This window comes from Otolemur garnettii, unplaced genomic scaffold (assembly GCF_000181295.1).
Source record: "Otolemur garnettii isolate 467f Iridium unplaced genomic scaffold, OtoGar3 scaffold00018, whole genome shotgun sequence".
Classification (NCBI taxonomy): domain Eukaryota; kingdom Metazoa; phylum Chordata; class Mammalia; order Primates; family Galagidae; genus Otolemur; species Otolemur garnettii.
Genome location: NW_003852413.1, coordinates 17,600,518 through 17,623,325, shown reverse-complemented (window position 1 = coordinate 17,623,325; position 22,808 = coordinate 17,600,518). Strand labels below are relative to the sequence as shown.

The window sequence follows — 22,808 nt, the reverse complement described above, 5'->3', positions numbered from 1 at the left end:
CTGAGAGTCATTCATTTTGTTGCATTTAGTTGTGGTTTGTTAATTTTCTTTACTGTATAAAGGCTAATAAACTAAGTCTTTAGGGAATCTACTTTTGTATATGGAATTATTTCTAATTAATCTGTTGTACTTGAATATGAGGCTTAACAATTAAGTTTGTGAACTCATCCTAGAAAAAGTGCTATATGCCTTATTGCTGAATATCACTATGGTCACCTCCAAAGCACTCCCTTTGGGAAGCTATGTGGTGATGCCAGCATCTATTCAGCAATCCAAGGTATGTTGCACTTTTTCTAGGATGAGTTTATAAACATAATTGTCGAACTTTGTATATTGCTGTGTAATATTCCATTGTATATTTGTCCATTCTGCTGTTGAAGGACATTTCCAGTTTGAAGCAATTATGAATAATACATTGCCATGAATATTCTTGTACATGCCTTTTGGTGAACACACATACAGGATCTGTGGCCATACACTGTGGGTTAGAGATATGGGTGAAAAATCAGAGATAGAATATAGCTTAGACTCATATTCTGCAGGGTGCAGTGTCTGTTGACAAGAGCCTGGATTCCTCGGACCTCCCCCGCAACCTTACTCAGCACGTGGTTGGAAACAATCTGAGAGTTTAAATGGAATAAGTGTTTAGCAGCAGGACTGCCCAGAGCTAACTAACATTGCTGAGTCTGTTGGCAACAGCCCAGACTCCTGTGACACCCATGCCCCCCGCCCCTGCACTGTGTGCAAGGTTAGGAACAACCTTGGGGGTTTAAATAGAATGTTTAGCAATTATAAATTAAAATCTGCTGGGCATGTCAAAGTATAGGATGGGACCCAGAGAAAGTCAAGGAAGTCAAAGTCTGTCCTTTAAGCATTGTACCCATTTCTTTTGTAACTGTCTGACGTTACTATATGATGTTGTTCTTAAGATATTCTCTCTTACTTTTTCCTATTACTTCCTTGTTCTTTATTGTCATGGTAAAAATGATTCTTATCCTTATGATATATAATAAGGTTAGCGTTTCTTTCTGCTTATAATTAACTTTTCATTTCATGCTGTGTTACACATATACACTTTTCATGCTCAGTAAAAGACCCCTGAGGTCTTTGTTCAGCATTTCCTTGCTAATTTCTGAGCATGTGAATTGCTTGCCTTTCTGGGCCCCATTAGTTATTGCACTGCAAATAACTACTGTGTGAGAGTTTTCTTGCCATGCCACCCCTCGCCAGCCCCTCCACAGGTAGTGAATGACTGCAATACACCTAGAAATGGAATGGTTATAAGATAGAATTATTTATTTATATTTATTATTAGTTATTGTCATTCAGTTTTCCAAAGCAATTGTACCATTTTACATTCCAACCAGCAGTGTATGAGAGTTCTAATTATTTGACATCCTAGCTAGGGCTTGATACTATCTGTCTTTTACATTTTAGCCATTGTGGTGGTCATGTAGTAGTATCCTACTATGTTTATAATTTGCATTGCCCTAATCATTAATGATGTCAAGCACCTTTTCCACATATTTTGATTATTTGGATGATCTCTTGGGTAAAGTTCCCATCTATGTCTGTTACTTATTTGGATTTCTGTTTCCTACATTTTGATTTTTTTTAACTTACTCTCTTTGACTTACTGTTTTTTAAAAAATATATTCTGGGTACAAGTCTATAATAGGTTGTAAATTACAAATATCTTACTGTATGTATTGAATTTTCAATTGAATTGTATCTTTTAATGAATAGAAGCTCTTAAGTTACATGTAGTCTAATCAATGTTTTCTTTTATGGTTAGATTGGTATTCTGTTTAAGAAGTCCTTACATACACCAAGGCCAAGAGAATATTTTCCTATTGTATCTTTTGGGAGTTTCATTATTTTACACTTATATTTAGATCTAAAATCCTTTCACAATTGATTTCTTCTATGTAATGTGAGATAAATGTAATGATTCAATTTTTTTCTAAGTGGATACTTAGCATGATTTCTTTTCTTTTTTTTATTAAATCATAGCTGTGTACATTAATGCAATCATGGGATACAATGTGCTGGTTTTATATACAATTTGAAATGTTTTCATCAAACTGGTTAACATAGCTTCACGGCATTTTCTTAGTTATTGTGTTAAGACATTTATATTCTACACCTAGTAAATTTCACATGTACCCTTGTAAGATGCGCCGGAGGTGTGGTCCCACCAATTACTCTCCCTCCACCCATCCTCCCCCTCCCCTCCCCTCCCTCTCCCCGTTTACCTTCTTTGTGGGCTATAATTGAGTTATAGCTTTCACAAAAAAGCTATAAATTGGTTTCATAGTAAGACTGAGTACATTGGATACTTTTTCTTCCATTCTTGAGATACTTTGCTAGAAGAATATGTTCCAACTCCATTCATGTAAACATGTAAGAGGTAAAGTCTCCATCTTTCTTTAAGGTTGCATAATATTCCATGGTGTACATATACCACAATTTATTGATCCATTCATGGGTCGATGGTTACTTGGGCTTCTTCTGTGACTTAGCAGTTATGAATTGGGCTGCAATAAACATTCTGGTACATATATCTTTGTTACAAAGTGATTTTTGGTCTTCTGGATATATACCTAGTAGAGTAATTGTAGGATTGAATGGCAGGTCTATTTTTAGATCTCTAATTGTTCTCCAAACATCTTTCCAAAAGGAACATATTAGTTTGCATTCCACCAGCAATGTAGAAGTGTTCACTTTTCTTCACATCCACGCCAACATCTCTGGTTTGGGGATTATGTGATGTGGGCTAATCTTACTGGAATTAGATGATATCTCCAAGTAGTTTTTATTTGCATTTCCCTGATGATTAAGGATGATGAGCATTTTTCCATGTGTCTGTAGGCCATGTGCCTATCTTCTTCAGAAAAGTTTCTCTTCAAGTCCGTTGCCCACCCTGAGATGGGATCACTTGTTCTTTTCTTGCTAACATGTTCTCTGTGGATTCTGGTTATTAAACCTTTGTCAGAGACATAAGCTGCAAATATCTTCTCCTATTCTGAGGGCTGTCTTCTTGTTTTACTTACTATGTTCTTGGCTGTGCAGAAACTTTTTGGTTTGATCAGGTCCCAGTAGTGTATTTTTGATGTTGCTTCAATTGCCCAGGAAGTCCTCCACATAAAATATTCATATTCACTCAGGCCACTTTCTTCAAGAGTTTTCTTGCACTTTCTTCTCGTATTTTTATAGTTTCATGTCTTAAGTTTAAATCTTTAATCCAGTGAGAGTCTATTTTAGTTAATAGTGAGAGGTGTGGGTCCAGTTTCAGTCTTCCACAGGTTGCCAGCCAGTTCACCCAGCACCATTTATTAAATAGGAAATCTTTTTCCCCACTGATGTTTTTAATTGGCTTGTCAAAGATCAAATAATGGTAAGTAGCTGGGTTCATCTCTTGGTTCTCTATTTTGTTCCATAAATCTACCTCTCTGTTTTTGTGCCAGTATCATGCTGTTTTGATCACTATCAATTTATAGTATAGTTTGAGGTCTGGTAGCATAGTTCCTCCTGCTTTGTTTTTATTTCTGAGTAATGTCTTTGCTATTCGAGGTTTTTTCTGATTCCATATAAAACAAAGTATTATTTTTTTGAGATCTTTAAAGTATAACAATGGTGCTTTAATAGGGATTGCATTAAAATTGTATATTCCTTTGGGTAGTATGGACATTTTAACAATGTTGATTCTTCCCAGCCATGAGCATGGTATGTTTTTCCATTTGTTAAGATCTTCAGCTATTTCTTTTCTTAGAGTTTCATAGTTCTCTTTAAAGAGATCTTTTATGTCCTTTGTTAGGTAAACTCCCAGATATTTCATCTTCTTTGGCACTACTGTGAATGGAATAGAGTCCTTGACTGTCTTTTCAGATTGACTATTGTTGGTATATATAAAGGCTACCGATTTATGAGTGTTGATTTTGTAACCTGAGATGGTGCTGTATTCCTTGATCACTTCTAAGAGTTTTGTAGTAGAATCCCTGGTGCTTTCCAGATATACAATCATATCATCTGCAAAGAGTGAACGTTTGATCTCTTCTGACTCTATATGGATACCCTTGATCGCCTTTTCTTCCCTGATTGCAATGGCTAAGACTTCCATTACAATGTTAAAAAGCAGTGAAGACAATGGGCAACCTTGCCTGGTTCCTGATCTGAGTGGAAATGATTTCAATTTAACTCTATTCAATAAAATATTGGCTATGGGTTTGCTGTATATGGCCTCTATCAGTTTAAGAAATGTCCCTTCTATACCAATTTTCTTAAGTGTTCTGATCATGAATGGATGCTGGATACTATCAAAAGCTTTTTCTGCATCAATTGAGAGAATCATATGGTCTTTGTTTTTTAATTTGTTTATGTGATAAATTATATTTATGGATTTATGTATATTGAACCAGCCTTGAGACTCTGGGATAAAACCCACTTGGTCATGCTGTATAACTTGTTTAATGTGTTGCTGGATTCTGTTTGTTAGGATCTTGTCGAATATGTTCACATCAATGTTTGTTAGAGATATTGGTCTATAATTTTCTTTTCTTGTTGGGTGTTTTCCTGGTTTGGGTATCAAGATGATGTTTGCTTCATAGAATGTGTTGGGTAGTATTCCTTCTTCTTCTATATTTTGGAAAAGGTTGAGTAATATAGGTACTAGTTCCTCTTTAAAGTTTTGGTAGAATTCTGATGTGAAGCCATCTGGTCCTGGGCTTTTCTTTTTAGGGAGATTTTGTATAGTTGATGCTATTTCAGAACTTAATATAGGCCTGTTCAACATTTCCACTTGATTCTGGCTAAGTCTTGGAAGGTGGTGTGCTTCCAAGTATTGGTCTGTTTTCTTCAGATTTTCATATTTCTGAGAATAACATTTCTTGTAATATTCATGAAGGATTTTTTGAATTTCTCAGGAATCTGTTATTATTTCATCATTACCATTTCTGATTGATGAAATTAGAGATTTTACTCTTTTTTTCCTGGTTAGGTTAGCCAAAGGTTTATCTATCTTTTTCAAAAAACCAACTTTTTGACTTATTGATCTGTTGTATAATTCTTTTATTTTCAATTTCATTTAATTCTGCTCTAATTTTGGTTATTTCTTTTCTTCTGCTGGATTTGGGATTGGAATGTTCTTCCTTTTCTAGTTGCTTGAGATGTCCCATTAAGTTGTTAATTTCCTCTCTTTCTGTTCTCTTGAGGAAGGCTTGCAGTGCTATAAATTTCCCTCTTAGGGCTGCCTTTGCAGTATCCTAGAGGTTCTGATAATTCATGTCTTCATTATCGTTTTGTTGCAAAAATTTCGTCATTTCCTTCTTAATCTCATCTGTGACCCAGCTATCATTCAGCAAAAGGTTATTTAGCTCCCATGTTTTTGTATGAGTATGCAGATTCCTATTGTTACTGAGTTCAACTTTTATTCCATGATGATCCAAGAAGATGCATGGAATAATTTCTATTCTTTCAAATTTGCTGAGGTTAGACTTGTGACCTAAGATGTGATCAATTTTAGAGTATGTTCCATGGGCTGATGAGAAGAATGTGTATTCAGTTTTGTTAGGATAAAATGTTCTATAGATATCTGTTAAATCCAAATGTTGAATGGTTAAGTTTAAATCTAAATTTCTTCTTATTGGAGGATCTATCCAACACTGCCAAAGGAGCATTAAATCTCCAACTATGATGGAACTGGATGAAATCAAGTTGTTCATGTCTGTTAGAGTCTCTCTTATAAATTGAGATGCATTCTGGTTGGGTGAATAAATGTTAATAATTGAAATCTCATCATATTGAGTGTTGCCCTTAAGAAATATGAAGTGACCATCCTTACTTTTCCATACTTTTGTTGGTTTAGAACCTATTGTATCTGTGAATAAAATTGCAACACCTACTTTTCTGATTGCCATTTGCCTGAAATATGGATGACCATCCCTTCACCCTGAGTCTATATTTAACTTTTAAGGTAAGATGAGATCCTTGTATGCAGCAGATATCTGGCCTGAGTTTTTGTATCCAGTTAGCCAACCTGTGCTTCTTTAGAGGACAATTTAAGCCATTCACATTAATTGAGAATATTGATAAGCCTGGTAGAATTTTGGGTATTGAGTTTCCAAAAGTCCAGTGGACGGTTTTAATCCTTTTGCCACTGTGGAAGTTGGAATTTGATCAAAAGTTTCTGAGTAAGTTTACTTTTGTGGTGGAGGACTGTGCTGGTCATTATGGAGGATAGGTCTGAGGATATCCTGGAGAGCTGGTTTAGTTATGGCAAATTTCTTCAACATGTGAATGTCATTAAATATTTAATTTCTCTATCATAAATGAAACTCAGTTTAGCTGGATACAGGATCCTGGGTTGGAAGTTATTTTGTTTTAGGAGATTAAAAGTTGATGACCACCTCTTCTAGCTTGAAAGGTTTCAGCAGAGAGATCTAAAGTCATTCTAATATTCTTCCCCTTGTAGGTTATGGTTTTCTTACGTCTTGCAGCTAATTTTCTCCTTCATATTAACTTTAGTGATGTTAATTATGATGTGTCTGGGGGTTGTCTCGTTCAGGTAGAGTCATGCTGGGGTTCTGAAACTGTCTGCTATCTGCATTTCATAATCTCTTGGCATGTCTGGAAAGTTCTCCTTCATAATCTCATGAAAAAGGGCCTCTGTGCTTTGTGAAGCAACTTTGTCACCTTCAGAAATTCCTTTAAGGTGAATATTGGTTTCCTTCAAATTATCCCAAAGCTCTCTGAGAGAATGATTCATTTTTGCTCTCCATTTCTCTTCCTCTTTGAGCGCTTGGGAGCGTTCAAAAGCTTTGTCTTCAGTACCAGAAATTCTTTCTTCTGTTTGCTCCATTCTGTTACTAAGCGATTCTACTGTCTTTCTCAGATCTTTGAGGGCTGGAAATTCCTGTCTCAGTATGTCAAAATCTTTGGAGATTTTGTCTTTCAATTTTTTGAATTCTTGAGACAACTTTTGAATTGCTCCTTGAATTTCTAATTCCAACTTTACCCCCATTCTATTAATCTTATTTGAAATCCAAACTCTGAATTTGATTTCTGACATCTCAGCTATTTGTCTATGAATAGGATCTTAAGTTGTGTCTGCTGTATTGTTCTTTGGGGGAGTTGATCTATTCTGGTTATTCATATTACCGGAGTTTTTCCGTTTACTCTGCCCCATGATTATTTTATACCGTTTGGCTAGATGAGCAGATAAGGTGAAGTTGGGTTGGGGGGGCTCCTGGAGTAGTGATTAACCAGCCCTTTACCCAAGAGCTGTGACTGGTGTCTGTACCTTTTCCCCTAGAGCTTTGCAAAGGACCCATATAGTCCTATGGCCTGAGACACTGGGGACTTAAGTGATGTGGTGGGGCTAAGTAGCTCTGTCTTGTTTTCAGCTGGTCTCTGTCCTACCCTAGTGAATTAGTTACTCTGGGCTGAAGTCTCAGCTGTGGAGAAATACCAGCAATTTAAGTCACCCCACCTTCCATGGGCAACAACTAGAAAAGGAAAATCAAACTTTCCCACAACCACACACCTAGGGTACCACTTTGGATAGTCCTTGGGTGATTGGTCCAGTCAGAGACACCCAAATCAATTGTCCTAATTAGCACCTGGTCTCAATTGAGGGAGTTCAAAAGGTCTCCAGCAACTAGATAGCAGGTGTCTGCTGGCAGCTTGAGTATGACTCATTCTGGTGCTGCGTGTAGTCAGAAGGACCCCCCCTCCCCAGCAAATGAATTAGTCTGGGAAGGTTGATGCCTCCTTCCCTGCCTCGCACCTCTGTCCCACCCAGTCACTGGTAACTCTGCAGGGCTATGACCCAGTTCCCTCTAATGAGCAGATGTTCCAGGGGTTTGAGCCTTTCTGAGTCACAGAGAGATCTTATGTCTCCTCAGCCAGGCCTCCACACTCTGCCACCATCCAGCAGAGGAAGCTGAGGCCTGACAACCTCAGGTGGTTAATGGAAGCTGGGGCAGTTCACTCAGTTCCAGCCCTGCCCCTGATTGATGTTGTTGACACTTATGTTTGTGCAGAATTTGTGATTCTGTCCTGGCTATATTCCCCTGTGGATCAGGCCCTGTTTGAATTCACAGAAACTGTGACTCAGCCCCGGTCTGAGCCGCTACCCAGAGTTGGTATTTCTGTTTCCCCTGCAGTCTGTGTTAGGACAGGTGTGGTTTGAGCTTATACTCAGCTTTTGGTTTCCTGCCTGCTTTTGTCTCAGCTATGATACCCTGAGGGCCAGGTGTTTCTTAGGCTCACTAAGCCTGGGAATATGCTATCTCTGCACATGCATCTTCAATTCTCTGTCCTGCTGTGCTCTGCCCAGGCCGGTACCTCCTTAGGCATACACTTTGCTCATGGGGTCTGCGTTGCTATCCCAGATCTATTTTGCCAGTGTCTGTCACCGGAGAAGATGCATGGTTTTCTCTGGTTGCTTAGAGAGACTGGAAGTGTCCTTCCAAAGTATTCCTAGAGGTGTGAGCCTTATTGTTCCCGCTACTGCCACTGCTGCTCTGTGCTGGGGGGCACTGCCTCTCCCTTTCTCTATGGTCCTTCAGTCCACCATTTTGTCATTACCCCTGTGCTGCAGAATCAGCACAGACCTACAACAGCCCATGCCCTGTCCACGCCTCTCGAGAAAATGCCCAAGAATCTGGACTCCATGGGGGACAGGCTTCCAGACCTTGGGGTGAGAGTGGAGGGAAGTGCTGGGAGTTCAGAATTGTAGGTAGAGAATATATACAGTTTTATATAGTTTTATGCCTGGCATGAGAGTGCCATGACACCCTAGTAGGTAAAGGAGGTCCGGTTTTTAGATGGTCTCTCCCATGCTATAAAATGGGGGGATGTTTGAACTCTGCTCACTTGTTTGAGAAAGTATACTGTGAGTGTTCTCATGGGCGAGGGGACTCCCATCAGCTTGGTGAAGGATTTTATACCTTTTGTTTGTATCCTTGGGGTCGCAGGTCGCCTCAGCAGGGTTGATCTGCATTCTTCCACCTTCTCTCTTGGCTCAGCTCCAAACCATCAGCTTACTTGCTAAATTTCTGTCCTTTAACTCTCCTTCTGGACAGGAGCCTCTGTGGAAAGCTGGCTCTAGTTGGCCATCTTGCCTCCCACCTAGCATGATTTCTTGACAAGGTGATCCTTTCCTCACTGCAATGTAAGCCAACTTTTTTTCATAAATCAAAAATGATAAGTATGGTGGCACCCATAGCTCAGTGGGTAGGGTGCCAGCCACATACACCAAGGATAGCAGGTTTGAACCCAACCCAGGTTAGCTAAATAACAATGATAACTGCAACAGGGAAAATAGCTGGGTGTTGTGGCAGGAGCCTTTAGTCCCAGCTACTTGAGAGGCTGAGGCAAGAGAATCACTTAAGCCCAAGAGTTGGAGGTTGTGTGAGCTGTGATGCCATGGCACTCTACTGAGAGTGACATAGTGAGACTGTCACACACACAAAAAAGATGATAAGTATGTTGGTATATCATAATTCATTAATCTGTTTCTTATTTTGTTGGTCTTTTTAGCTGTCCTTTACCAGTATACTATTGCCTCAATGTCTTTAATATGCCTTGGTATCTGAAGTGTAAATCCTTCAAATTTGTTTTACTTCTTTAATATTGTCCTGGTTATTCTTGGCCTTTTAAATTTTCATACATATTTTATTTATTTTTAATTCATATTTTATAATTATATTTTAATTTCCCTCCAATATTTCTGGAGTTTTTATTGATTCATGATCAATTTATGAAGATTTGACATCATAACAATATTGAGTTTTACAATTTATGACAATTAGTGGTGTGCTGATAAAATGGTTCTCTGAAGCACACTGCCACTTGACATGTAGCATTTTCCAATTTCCATGATATAAATTCTCTCACCATGCTGATTTCAAGCTACGAACAGTTAGACTAAAGCTTACAAAATTCATGAACATTTAACAATCAACTGTCACAAGCTCGTTCAAACTGGTGACACATCACTGAAAATGGTTCATTGCTACATTTATTTATGTTAATGCACTTTCTGTCTTTTGTTAGACATACTCTTATGTATTTTATAATTTTTAGGTAATTGCAAATGGAATTCTCATTTAATACCTTTATTATTGCTGGTTGCTAGAATATAGAACTACAGTTGATTTTTTTGTTTTCATAAGTATGTATATAGCTGGATGAGGTTTGTTATTGTGTTAAAATATTTACAGATTGGTTTGTTATACACTGTTCTTGTAATGTTAATGTTCTTATTTTAGTTTTATCATATTCTGATCACAGACAATTAATAGAAAAGGCTTTCTTTTCTATTCTCTGGAAGAATTTGTATTCAGTATATTGTTCAAAGGTGAATCACTCTGAGACTGGAGATTTCTATGTGGGAGGACTTGAAATTACCCATTTTAGTTAGCTTAGTAGACAAAAGGCTACCAGTATTTCATGTATCTTCTTGTATTTTTATTAAATGTTGTTTTTCTAGGACTTTGTGCCTTTCTTTTAAATATTCAAATTAATTATATAAAGTTCATACTATCCATGTATTATATTTTTAATGCCTGTAGGATCTATAGTGAATCTCCTTTGTTATGGAAGATATTGGTTATTTGTGTTTTCTCCCCTTTTTCTTTTTGTGAATCTTAGTGCAGGTATTTATCAATATTGTTACGCTTTTCAAAACCCAAATTTTGACTATATTGATTCTCTCTATTTAAAGTTTGTTTGTTTGCTTTTCTTCTTTTTGTTTCAGTAACACCTTATTTTTGACTTTATTATTTATTTTCTTCTTTTGGAAGTTTTTTTTTTTTTTTTTTTTTTACAACAGCACAAATCCACTTTTATTTACTTTTCATCAGTTTAAATCCTTGAGGGGTACAGCATCACACGGATTCTGTGTCCAATGGCCTTAGCAGGAAGGTTGCTTCGGAATTTGGCACAAACCATGCCACTGTTTCTATGGGCTTGAGTTATCTTTCCCCAGATTACCCTGGTTTTGTTTTGTTTGCCACCAGGAGTCACTGTGTTGTTCTTTGCTTTGTATACATAATCACATCTCTTGCCCAAATAGAATACAGTTTCATCTCAAGCACAAACACCTTCACTTTTAAGAAGTGCTATGTGCTCTCTTTGGTTTCGGAGACCTCTCTTATAGCTAGCAAAAATGGCCTTGGACCACAGCCTTCCAGACATATTTGCCTTTTAGAAGTCCTGTTCCCAGCCGACCTCCATAGGCCCCAAGATGGACTTCTTTTGGAAGTTTTAATTTGCTAATTTTTTTCTAACTTTTTGAGAGAGATTCTTATATTATGAGTCTTATTTTTACTAGTATATACACTTAAGATTATTTTTTCTTTCAATATTAACCTTATTCTACAAGTTTTAGGATCTAATATTATCATTATTACATTCAAAATATATTCTAACTTCTACTATGATTTGTTTTTTGGCATTTATTTAGAAGCGCATTTCTGAATTTTCAAATGTATGGTAATTTTCTTAGTAACCTTTGCTGTTAATTTCTAGCTTAATTCCATATCCTGTATGTATACACATTTATTTGTGTCAATTGTCTTTATCATTATTGTCATTAAAAATGACATAAACTTTATTTTACTGTGTGCTATGGTATTTTATAACTGTCACCATGGGAACCCCTGCCTTACTGGTGTTAAACAAATACTGTTCATTTTCTCTATCTATAATTGACTACTTATTGTTTAGGAAGTATCATTATGCCTTAATTCCTTTTTAATAATTTGAAATTATGTGTTTAGAAATATTTAATTTTTCCCTATTTCTTTTGTTTTAAGGAGGAGAAGTTGATGTCAGTGACCTGGAAAATGTCATGCAAAATATGGGGATAGAGCTCACACCTAGAGAATACCAGGCACTAGAGCAATTACTTCCAATTGATGGTGGGCATTTACAGTGTTAGTATAGTCTTCAAGATAGTTAATATTGTCTTCAAAAGAATTAGTATAGTCATCAAGGGAGTTATTCTATTATACAAATATCAGGTAGGGCTTTGAGGTAGTTAGAATTATATCCTTAAAATGTTGTATCATCCAATAACTTATGTTTATGATAGATTATTTATAAATTAGGGATAATAAAAATATCCATAATCTCACATATAATTATTTTTAGTATGTAGGAATGTATTAATTGTCATTTAACAAAATATACATAACCATAAGTCTTACCATTGGGATTAAGGAATGGATATTGATGATTATCTTTCATTCTGTTGAGATAGGTTTATTTAAGATCAATGGGAAATAGGAGGAGGAGGAGAGCTGTATAGATAAACTAGTAGCAAAAAAAATCATAAATCATAAAGTCAGAAAAAATTATATAAGGAAATGTTTTTGCTTTATCCTAGTTGGCATTAATAACTGTCTTAGGTACGAAAGAATTGACAAACTTATCACATTAAGAACTCTGTTTATATTTTTATTTGTACAAAATATTAGATAAACTTTAGGAGCAAATTATTTTATCAACTGGATTTCTGAACTTAGAAATTTTTGTATTGCTTTTGCATATATAGCTTTTTTTCTTTATATCCTACTATTTTCTTACAGCTAAAGGAAAAATACATAAGAATAGGTTGCTGAATTATGTGAAAGCTATAAAAGGTGAGTTGTAAATTGAAAAGGCAAATTAATTGAAGTACTTGTGTTTTCCTTTTGTTTTTTCCTTGTCACTAAATTTTGCTTCTTGTCAAACTCATTTATATTTCTATAATTAATTTTAATACAAATATATGTTCATATTGATTGAATAATCTCCTTTATTGAATTTTGAACAGATATTCTAGCTATCTTAGGTTTTTCTCAATTTTGGCTGTGGGAATAATAAAATCTATGTCTAGATATCAAATTCTATCTATCTATCTATCTATGATATGATGCAATAGAATGCATGAACTGAACTCTACTAATTTGTGTAAGTATTTATGTTAAAAACTATTAGATTTGTTATTTTACTGCTGTGAATAACCTGAATGCTCTTTCAACTCTTTTTCAAGATGCTTTTTATGTAGGCTTATTTTATTAATGTAGATTAATTTTAGTCCATTAACGGCCCTCTTTAAATTCTTAAAATGTCCTTGATTCTTTTTTTATGGTGAAACTGATAATGATTATACATAGAGATTAAAATTTATTATACTTTGACTTTTATTTTAATTTCCTTATGTCTTTTTCTTTTGTAGGATTGCAAGTTGACATTCATGACTTTGACAGTATACTTGGAAACATGGCAGTCAAACTCACATCTGAGGAACTTAATGATCTAACTCCAACACTACCAGTGGATGGTGAGTGACTTAGCATTATGCCGTCAAGAGGATTTTAGATTTAAGGCTGACATTTTTTGGTAATGCTTATTTGGCTTAGATAAGAATCTTTTTTTCTTTTAAAATACTAATCTGAAGTTGGTACTTTTACCACATTTTTTCATTCATTTATTCATTTAACAAATTTTTACTGACCACTCTATATCAGGTACTATGCTAAGTGCTAGAGATATACTGGTAAGCAAAAATAGACATAGTCTTTGGCCTTATGGAGCTTAATGTGTATGATTTTTTTATGTACTAGTGGTAACTGAGAGAGTTGCTAGGGTTTTAGTTGAGTCACATTTTCATAGGAACACGTGACTTGGGTTTTAGCCAACATTTATAACATTTTCTCTACTTATGCATGGATTTTCATATCCTTGGACCAGATTTCATGATTCAAGTACAGAATTGTGTGTCTTAAAGAAAAAGTTGAATCAGAACTAAAGTGTGGTAAATCACAAAAGTAACCTCCACTTTAAATAAACTAAAATAGAATTTATTAAGTTAGACATAGTCCAATGAGACAAAGCAGTAGTGCCTTGGCATATTTTACTGAACACTGCTTCTTACATATGAAAACATTTGTTCACATGACTTACATGCCATTTACTTACGTCTTTGCCATGGATTGTATACTCATTGGCCCTGTGGTAAGCTTTATTCCCAAAACATATCTTTATTAAATCATTGCTTTGTTTTCTAGTACTATTTATGTGCCAACTAATGACATATAGTTAGATTTTTTAAGTATGGAAGAGTGCCATGAGCAAAACAGCAGAACAGTCCTAGCTCTAGTCTCTCTTGCAGAAATACTGCTTAACAACTATCCAAAGCACAAAGACAACAACAAAAAAAATCTCAGAACCCAAGGATGAGGCTAATGCCACCCTCACAAAAACTGAGGAAAGCCACATTAGAAGGGTAAGAGGAAGAGTTTCACTTTGTTGTGGCATAGTGCCATGCCCAAAAGGCTCAAGGTTGACATCAAGCTTCCTCAGTATCTTGGGGCACTCCAGGGAGGCCCACTTCTATCTTGCCTCATTAGGAACACAGGATTTAGCAGGACTAAATCTCCCAGTGTCGGGTAGGAACAAAAAAGGGGGTGGAGGTATAATTCACACCAACCAGTGTCAGATATTGGTGGTGAGACTATCCCTGCTAGTGGCTGTACCCAACTGGAAAGCCTAGCCAAGGACTTCCTGAACCCATAAAGTCAGCAAATAGATTGAACCTGAAGAGGTCTACATAGAGATACATTATAATTAAATTGTTAAAAGGCAAAGAAAAATTTTGGAATACAATTGAGCATGAATAGTGTGAAGGGTTTCTTATATGTAAAAAGTGATTTGTCACATATAAGGGTGCCTTCATAAGAGTATCAGTAGATTTCTTTAAAGACAGAATCTCAGTTTATTGCCCTTGGTAGAATGCTGTGGCATCACAGATCACAGCAACCTCCATCTCCTGGCTTCGGCAATTCTATTGCTTCAAGCTCCCAAGTAGCTGGGACTACAGGCACCTGCCACAACACCTGGCTATTTTTTGTTGTAGTTTGGCTGGGGCCATGTTCGACCCCACCACCCTCAGTATATGGGGCTGGCGCCCTACCCACTGAGCCACAGGCACCACCCTATCAGTAGATTTCTTAACTGAAATCTTGCAGGCCAGAAGATAATAGGATGATATATTTAAAATATTGAGAAGAAAAAAAAGAAACTTTTAACCAAGAATACAATGCCCAGCAAAGCTGCCTTTTAGAAATGAGAGAGAGAAAGAGAGAAGACTTTCCTAAGTAAACAAAAGCTGAGGGAGTTCGGCACCACTGGACCTGCTCTACAAGAAATGCTAAAGGGAATTCTTCAAGCTGAAATATAAGTATTCTAATTAACAACATAAAAACATATAAATGTATACAATTCACTGGTAAAGGTAAATGTATAGTCAATATTTGGAATTTTCTAGTATCATTATAGTGGCATGTAATTCACCTTCAATTCTGTCATAAAAGCTAAAGGACAAATGTGTTAAAAATAATTATAACTATAATAATTTGGTAATGGTCACACAATGTATAAAAGATACAAACTGTAACATCAATAACTAACATGCGAAGGAAGACAGGAAAAGTAAAAATATATAGTGTTTTGCATGTGATTGAAGTTGTTATTAGCTTAAAATAGGATGTTATAACTATAAGCTATTTTATGTAAGCCTCTTGTAATCATAAAGGAAAAATCTGTAGTAGATATGCAGAAGATTAAGAGAAAAACATCAAAGTATATCACATAAAAAGTCATCAAATCAAGTCATGGAAGCAGCCCAAATGCCCATCAAGCCAGGAACAGATAAACAAATTGTGGTATATGTATACTATGGCATACTATGCAGCCATAAAAAGATAGCATTGGGTGGCACCTGTGGCTCAGTGAGTAGGGCACCGGTCCCATATACTGAAGGTGGTGGGTTCAAACCTGGCCCTGGCCAAACTGCAACAAAAAATAGCCAGGTGTTGTGGCAGATGCCTGTGGTCCCAGCTACTTGAGAGGGTGAGGCAAGAGAATCACCTAAGCCTAAGAGCTGGAGGTTGCTGTGAGCTGTGATGCCATGGCACTCTACTAAGGGAGACAAAATGAGACTCTGTCTATAAAAATAAATAAATAAGGCTCAGCACCTGTGGCTCAAGTGGCTAAGGCACCAGCTACATACACCTAAGGTGGCAGGTTCAAATCCAGCCCAGGCCCACCAAAACAACAATGATGGCTGCAACCAAAAAATAGCCGGGCATTGTGGTGGGTGCCTGTGGTCCCAGCTACCTGGGAGACTGAGGCAGGAGACTTGCTTGAACCCAGGAGTTGGAGGTTGCTGTGAGCTGTGATGCCATGGCACTCTACCCAGGGGGATAGCTTGAGGCTCTGTCTCAAAAAAAAAAAAAAAATAAAATAAAATAAAATAAAATAAAATAAAATAAAATGATGGAGACTTTATATCTTTTATGTTTACCTGGATAGAGCTGGAACATATTCTTAGTAAAGTATCTTAATAATGGGAAAAGAGTATCCAATGTCCTCAATAATATTATGAAACCAATATATAATCAATTACACATTCATATGAATGATAAAACACAAATATAGTCCAGAAAGGAGGGAAGAAGAGGGAGAGGAGAGGGCAGAGGAGAGGGCAAGCAGAGGGAGGGTATTTGGTGGGATATCACCTAATGTGTGTAATGCAAGGGTACGTTCCAAAACAAGTAAGAGTATATTATAAATGTCTTACCACAAAAAATAAGTGAGGTGATGGTTATGTTAATCAGTTGGATTTAGGCATTCCTCATTGTATATCAAATCATCACATTGTACCCCATAAATGTATACATTTATGATTTAATAAAAATTAAGGTAAAAAAGTGATCAAATCACAAAAGGAGATATGAAAGGTAGTTAAATTGACTAGTTTGGGATATGATAAAAGCATTAATTTATGCTACATTTTAATAAGTTAAGGATATGTCTCATACTCTAGGACAGGGGTCCTTAAACTTTTTAAACAAGGGGCCAGTTCACTGTTCCTCAGACCGTTGGAGGGCCAGACTGTGGGCCCCAGGATGAGTTGGCTGCTAAGCAGGACAGGCAGCAGTGGCAAAAACACCTGGCAGGCTGGATAAATGTCCTAGGCAGGCCACACATGGCCCATGGGGCGTAGTTTGAGGATGCCTGATCTAGGATAACCACTCAGAGAAAAAAAATATATATATACATACACACACAGTTGTCCCTCAATTTTCAAGGGGGATTTTTTTCCAGGACTCCCCACAGATATCAGAAATCCATGGATGCTCATACCCCGTACATAAAATGTAGTATTGCATATAATCTACACACATCCTTCTACATATTTTAAATAATCTCTAGATTACTTATAATACCCAATACAATATAAATGTAGAAAGTTTCTATAATCTACTCTTTAGGGAATAATGGCAAGAAAAAGGTCTATACATATTCAGGACAGACACAATTATTCTTTTTCTATTGTAATGTTTTTGACCCATGGTTGTCTGAATTTATGGATGCAGAATTCATCAATATGGAGAGCCAACTGCAAACTAAAAAGCTAATAGAGGAAATACTGAAGTAGTAAAAATAATCCAAAAGAGGGGAAGAAGAAAAAAAAGAGAGAAAGAATAAAAACATATCAGGTTGGCAAATAAAAACATAGGAAATGTGTTAACACAAATATGATAGTAATTATATTAGATATAAATGGCATAAATATTCCAATGAAAACACAAAGATTGTGGATAAAGATTAAAAAATAATTTATGCCACTTACATGAGACTTATCTTAAATGTAAGTACAGAGAAAAATTGCAAGAGGATAGATACATGATACAAACACAAATGCAAATAAAGCTGATATAATTAAATTAATACAAGCAAGGTAGACATTATGGCAAGATAAAGAAGGACATTGCATCATGACAAAAGGGTTAATTCATGTGGAAGATAAACCAGTTCTAAAATTTTATGCACATAATATAATTTCAAAATAGAGAAAGCACAGAATGACAGAACTAAAGGGAGAAATAAGTTGTCAACCATAGTTAGAGATTATAACATACAAGGGTTGTGCAGAAAGTATCCAGACATTGTAAATACTATTTTTCATATCACGTGACTGTATACTTCCCAGACAGCCCTTTTATAACCTTCATAAATTAATAGAATAATCAATAAAAAACTGCCAATAATATTTTAACAATACAATTAATAAATGTATTTAGTATCTATGCAAAGTTGATATGTTTTAGCAAAAATTAAAACTAAAGAAAGCCATGACTCCTTCTCCCTTCTGACAATTAAGGAATAACTAGCTCTCCCACCATAAACAATTATAAAACTAGACAAAATATATAGGGATACTATTTTTAAGTATTGCACAACAGAAAGTGCAAGGCTTTTCCCGAGAGAAGAAAAAATCATGAATTGAGCCTAAGGACAATTTTCCAATCATAGGTCAAGAAATTAGAGCCCATGTAGAACACTGATCACAGTGGTCACAGTGAGCTGAGCCAGTTGGATATCAGACTTCAAAGCTGCTGATGTGCCAGGAATCTAATGGGCATAGTGCCAGGGAGGATGGAATTGTGCAGGAAGTGAGGCAGAAGTCCATGGAGGGAGTGCTGTGAGTTCTGGGCTAATGTTTAGACTGCACATGCTTAAAGTAATATTATACTAAAAAGTGGCTGCCAGAGGACCGAGTAGAACTGATTGACTAGAGGTAAAGCAATGGTAATTGATATTGAAAAATCAGTTCAGTGAGAAAACCTCATTAATACCTTGGACAAGTAGCTGAGGAACCAGAAACGCTAAACCTCAGGAGTAAATACCACATCATAGAGTAAGCATTATTCTAGATCTGCACTGCCCAATATGGTAGCTATTAGCAACATGCAACCATTTAGTTTAAATGAGTTTAAATTAAATAGTACTAAAATTTATTTAGTTATACTAGCCATATTTCAAGTGCTTAATAGACACACATTGCCAGTGTCTGTTATACTAAACAGTGTAGAGATAGAACATTTCCATCATCAAAGAAAGGTCTGTTGAACTGCACTGCTTTAGATGAACCATTACCATATGTAGAATCAAGCCTATACTAGTTCAAGGTTATCAGAAATGGAACTGGCTATTGGAATAAAAACCAACATGCTTCAGAGGAAGGAAACAGAATGCAGAGTCTTACAATATATTAATCACAACATCCAGCATACAATAAAATGTTACTAGATAAATATGAAAGAAAAAGCAAAGTATGTAATATAGTCAAAGTTTTAAAAGGAGAAGAAATAATACATACATGATTGGATATGGCTCAGATACTGTACTTAGTAGACAGATTTTCCATAGATATTATATTTAAGGGCTTAAGGGAAATAAAAGAATAAAAGGAATTGCTACTAATAAATGATTGAGTGCTGTTTCTAAGGAATATTTAATCCATAGCACTGGTAATGTGCCTTAAACTGGCAGAGCACATTCTTAACGTCTAGAGAAAAGAACAACCAGAGAGGTATAGATGTTTATAATAAGAAGTTATCATCATGGATGGGGCACCAACAACTTTTGCCTTTAAAATTCTTCAAACTAGAATTGATGCTGTATGTGTTTCTTAGTCTATTTAGGCATCTGTAACAAAATTACCTTGGATTGGATCAACAATAAAAAATTTATTGTTCATGGTTTAGAGTTTAAGAAGAACAAGATCAAGGCACCCACAGATTTGGTCTTGAGATGCCTTCTTGCTGTGTGTTCATGTGGTAAAAGGGGTAGAAGAGGCAAACTTGTTCCTTCAAGCTCTTCTATAAAGGCACTAATTCTGTTGTGAGGGGTGGAGCCCTTATGATCTAATAATCTTCCAAAGATTCTACCTCTTTTTAACATCACTTTTGGGGTTAAGTTTCAACATATGAATTTGTGGAGGACACTAACATTCCAACCATGGCATTCCACCATGCCCTCCCCAATTCGTCCTTCTTACATGCAGAATGCATTCATTCCATCCCACTTGTCCTAGCATCAACTCTAAAGTTGATCTTAACTTGTCCCAAATCTTAACTTATCCTAGTATCAAGTTTAAAGTTCAATGTCTCATCTAAATATCATCTGAATCAGATATGGGTGCAAATGAAGGTATTACTACTCCTTAGGCAAATTTCCCTGCTGTGAGCCTGTGAAATCAAACAGATTATGTACTTCCAAAATATAGTAGGCATAGGACAGATGTTTCCATTCCAAAAAAAGAGAAATAGGAAGGATTAAAGGGGTAGCTGGTCCCTAGTAAATCTAAAACCCAATAGGCAAACAATACTAAATCTTAAAACTTGATAATTATCTCATTTGAGTCAATGTCTTGCCTTCTGGACACATTAGGTTGGAGGTTGGGACCCCAAATCTCTGGATGGCCCTTCTCCCATGGCTTTATTGGGCACAACCCATATAAAAACTCTTACACATTGGAGTTACATTCCTGTGATTCTCTCAGGCTGGAGTTACCACATTGGTGGCTCTACTGCTCTAGGGTCTCAGGGGCATCCCTGCTCACATGACTCTGGGGGGCATTGCCCTAGTTGGGATTCTCTGCAGTAGTTCTTCTGCATGAGACTTCCCTGTTTGGGCCCCAAGGCTCTTGAGGATATTCTATAAAATCTAGGTATCGATAGCCATGTTCCTATAGCCCTTGCACTCTGAATGCCTGCAGAATTGGAACTATGTACTGCTACCAAAGTTTACCATCTATTCTCCCCAGAGGGCCAGCCATCATAGCCCATACCATACTTGGGCTCACTGAGCTATGTCTGAGATGGCCAAGGAGTGTTGCACCAGAATAAAGGGAGCAAAAAACATTAAACATACCAGCAGAACCACTCCCATGTTCCACAGAGCCCTGGGCTCCTCCTCTAAAATCATTCTATCCTCAAGGCCCTAGTACTCTGGGCTTGTTACAGGAGTGGCAGCCTCAGAGATCTCGGGTATGCCTTTAGGATCATTCTTCCGTTGTCTTGATGAATAACATCTTATTCATATTAATCACCTTATCAAACTTTAGCTTCATTCATCACACCCTTGGTATTCTCTCTTGAACATGCTTTTTCATTCTTTAAAACATGACCAGGCTGATATTTTTCTTTTAAGTTCTGCTTCCCTTATAATTTTCCAAGTCTTTTAAGTTCTGTCTTTACTTCATTTATTATAAACAGATAAAAGAAGTCAGGCCACACCCTCAATATTTTGCTTAGGGATTTCTTCTATAAAATATCCTCTTTTATTACTCACAAGTTCCTTTTTTCACAAAACAGTAGGATGTGAACAGAATTCTTGGTCACTTTATAGCAAGGATAACTCTTCCTCCAGTTTCCAATAACAGCTTCCTCATTTCTGAGACCTCATCATAATGGCTTTTGCCATCTGTATTTCTACCAACATTCTGATCACAACCACTTAAGTAATCTCTAGGAAGATTGAGGCTCCTTCTGTAGCTCTCCTCTTCTACTGAGCTCATAGAATCACCCTTAATGCTCCATTCATGACAATGTAGGCTTTTTCCAGCATGCAACCCCAAATCCTTCTGCTTCTGCCTATAACCCCTTCCAAAGCTGTTTTCACATTTTTAAAGTATTTGTACAGCAATATCCCACTTCTTGGTACCAGTGTTTGTTCTAGTCCATTAATGCCTTTATAACAGAATACCTTACATGGGGTAATTTTAAACAAATGAAATTTCTCACATTACTGGAGTAGGAAGTCTAAGATCAAGGCACCAACAGATTTGGTGTCTAGTGATGGCTAGCTCTCTGCTTCAAAAATGATGCATCCTTACATAGGGCAAAGAGCTGAAGAAGCTACTCACTCCCTCAAGCTCTTTTATAAGGCCACTAATCCCATCCTAGAGGGTGGAACCCTCATGACCTATCAACCTCCCAAAGACCATACCTCTTAATACCAATCACCTTGTGGATTAAGTTCCATGATATGAATTGTAGGTAACACCAACATCCAGACCATAGCAATGTGCATGAGTACCCTTTTCATTGTTTGGGATCATTAAAGAGTTGTTAAATTATCAAATAACAACATTCTATTTTTTTCAGAGGATAAGGGCGAGTACAAATTATTCTGGGAATCATGAGAATAGAACTTATCACTAATGATTTATGGAACCTGCTGAAAGCACTGCTTTGTTGTTGAGCCATCTAAAATGCCCATGAAACCTTCAAAGGAGCTTAATTTTATAGGTCTGCTTTCAATGTAAAGTGAATATATTCTAAATTATATTAAACTGTTTCACATGTTGTAAATTTCAGTTTGGCTTTCAAATCTTTTAGCTATTATAGCCTGACAAGGGCTAGGCAAAGGTAGTAGGCATCAAGAGGACTGTATAAATATGATAACATTAAAGGATTGAATAGTCAAATTAGATTCATGCAAATTATAGATCTTCACAATAGTAAACTTTATTTATGCTTAAAAGACACAGAAGAAACGGATGAAATTTTCCTCATTAGGAGAAAACTGACACTTCCCCCAAATGCCTATTTTTTCCTGCACTTGGGATGTGTTTTGGTATTACAAGTATTACTTTACAAAGTAATACTTTACAAGCATTACATGTAAAGACATTGGTTACACAATGAGAGCCTTTTTGATTATACTTTATACCCATGCCCTCAGAAAATCCATAAATTCTCAGTTGATAACCCAATGACATAGTAGAGGCATCTACTCTGCAAATATTGACAGAATTTTACTGCAGAAGAGACTGTTCTGCAGTAATAGTTGGAGACTTAAATATAGTACTTTTAATAATAGATATAGCTAGATATATCTAGAACATGAATAAGGAAATAGAGGGCTTAAACAATATTATAAATCAATAAGACCTTGTTTATACA

General features: G+C 36.3%; 1 pseudogene across 1 annotated transcript; it reads right to left on the bottom strand.

Moving 5' to 3' along the window:
• Window positions 1-10,835: 10,835 nt before the first annotated feature.
• LOC100948803 lies at window positions 10,836-11,222 on the bottom strand (annotated as a pseudogene). The gene has a single exon (XR_153267.3). The product of XR_153267.3 is annotated as a 60S ribosomal protein L35a pseudogene (transcript).
• Window positions 11,223-22,808: the final 11,586 nt, after the last annotated feature.